The sequence below is a fragment of the Marmota monax genome, unplaced genomic scaffold (assembly GCF_021218885.2).
Source record: "Marmota monax isolate L192 unplaced genomic scaffold, Marmota_monax_Labrador192_F-V1.1 WCK01_AAM20220418_F8-fsc01157, whole genome shotgun sequence".
In the NCBI taxonomy this organism is placed as follows: Eukaryota; Metazoa; Chordata; class Mammalia; order Rodentia; family Sciuridae; genus Marmota; species Marmota monax.
In genome coordinates this window covers 26,081-28,688 of record NW_026692943.1, presented here as the reverse complement: position 1 = coordinate 28,688, position 2,608 = coordinate 26,081, and positions in this window count along the sequence as shown.

Here is a 2,608-nt window from a genome sequence, read left to right as displayed (position 1 = left end):
CCACCCTGCTTTGTGCCAGCAGCCTGAGAAATCCCCACAAGCAGGCTGTTTCCTGTCCCTTGCTCCATCAGGTTATGGGCGAGCCTGGCACTACACTCTGCAAAGTGCACACCTGTGACTTGCAAGATTCACCCTGCACCCAGAGCACAACAGGAGACAAACCCTACTGGGTGACAAAGAAGAACATAAGTGGCCCCCAAAACAGCTCACTCCTGGGCCCTGATTATGCCAACACAGGGAGCAGCTCCTGGGCTTGCTCTACCCTAAGCGGTGCCCCACCTTATGGGGTCCAGCCCTCCCTCAGCACAGGGAAGGTGTGCACGGGTCAAAGGGGGACAGGCTGCACCATCACCCCTGTGAGTGGGAGGGCCCCAAGCCATGTTATCTGGGCAGGGGAGGAGGTCAGCTGGAGGTCAGCTTGAAGCGAGCCCTGGGCTCCTGATGTGTCAGAGTGATCCTGTGGCCAAAGGGGACATCTGTGCACATGACCAGAACAGGAGGAGGCTCTGAGCCCATGTGCTTAAAGACCAGCTGGTCCTTGAGGGCTTGAACTTGAGATGGCAGGCTCCTTGGTGTAGAGCCCTAGGAGTGACCAAAGCAGGGCTTCTCTTGAAGGACCATATCCTTGGTACCCCACCTCTTCCTGCCCTCTACCTGGGCCCTCACTGTGCTGTTCTCAGCAGCCTTTGACATATGGCACATACCCTGAATCAAAGCTGAACTCACTCCATGCACCATCACCTCCAAAAACCCTCATGCCAGCCCCGGGGGATGAGTGACTAAGTTCTCCCCATTCCACAGTGGAGGAAACTGACACTCAAGTGGACAAGGCTCTTGTCTGAAACCACCAGGACCCAGGCGGGACTTGAGCCTCTTCTGACCAATTCCCTCACCACAGTACTACCTGGCCAACCTAAACCTCGGGTCACCTTGATAGCCTCTGAGGACAACCAGGACATCCTAGAGGCTCATGTCCAGCAAGGAAATTCTAGAGTATCCAGCCCAGTGACTTATAGGACTATTTTTTAACTGTGCAAATTTTCATTCAAACAAAACATTTTAAAATGTATTACACAATCCCTAAAATTTACAGGAGTTGTGCAGGACACAATGGTGACACAGGTTCCAACCACCAACCTGGGAAACCATACTCATAAATGTGCTCCTGGCTGACCCCAGGGGACTTCTGCGTTAATTTTTGTTATGTCTCCTTATATTGCCAAATGTTCGTTTCTAGATTTTTGTGCTTCATATAAACAGCATTACCCTGTGACTGTCTGTGTTGACACTTTGTGCTCAACATTGTTTCTGTCAAATCACATCCATGGATCCATTGCTGGACCTGTCAACTCCCTGCCTCATGCCGCTCCATTGGTGGGAATGCAAGAGGGGGATATCCTACTGCAGGTTACTCAAGTCGTTCCAGGTTTAAGTGACTGTCTGTGCCTCAGGAAGAAGTCTTCTTAGACCCTAACCTTGCTCATCCCCACTTTCCCTGGACACAGAGGGGTCCATCCCTGGAAGCCACGCCTACCCCCTCCTGGTGGCCCCTGGAGCCAGTGGTGAAAAAGCCCAGCAGGGAAACACTTGCCAAAGGCCACCAGCACAGAGATGGCAGGACTACACCGAAAGCCTTGCTCCCCATCCAGGGAAAGGCATGTGGACAAAGGGCTGGAGAGAATGTATCCTCCTCCCCGTGCATGCATCTTGCTTGTGTCTGTCTGGCAATTGCAATGAATACAGGTGTCCTGTGTTACTTTTACACACCCATGCCCAGCAGGGAGCCTCCTGCTGTGGATGCCCAGGGGGTGAAACGCTCCAGATTCCACCCCCTTCACATGGCACACTCTGCCACAGCCCTGTACAGTACCTGACCAGAAGAATCCTCCCAACAACAACAGGTACTATTACTTGCTCCATCTGATGTGGAAACTGAGGCTCAGAGCGGGAAAGCAACCTGTAGAGTCACACAGATGGGTGGAATGCGGTCTGGACTTGAGCCCAGGAAGTCTGGCAGGAGCCTGGCCCTTCCCCTACACTTCACTGGCCTCTGTGGTGTGGTTTCCAACCACACCAGGGGGCCCACCCTGGAAGTAGGAACTCAGAATCACTAGGCAGCAGGTATCATAGACATAGCTGAGGGCATCAGCAGGCTGGATGCAGGGCTCAAGAGAGTCGGGCAGCCTGGGAGCTGTGCCCCTCTGTACAAGAAATAGGCACCTGCCTGGGCCAACAGAACTGGCCGATACCGCTCCATCCCTCCAATAGTTTTTCAAAGTTATAAATCTAGCTTTTCATATGAAATCTTTTACCATTAATTTGATTTTCTCAAATATTGTCCTGGATGGGGATGCCTGCTCTGACCTCTGATGAGGAGCCTGCTCTGCTGCTCCTGCTGATCAGTTCCCAAGTCACCAGCCCTCTGCCAGTCACACCAGGAACAAGGAGGAAGCCACAAGTCCTTTGCACTGCCTGCTCCCTCCCTGGGTCTCTACATACAGTAGTTGGCTCCTTCTCATCACTAGGCTCCCAGATGAAGGGCCACCTCCTCCAGGCAGCCTTGTTCACCTCCCTTTAGGAAGCAGCTTCATGGAGGTAGAGGAAGGTG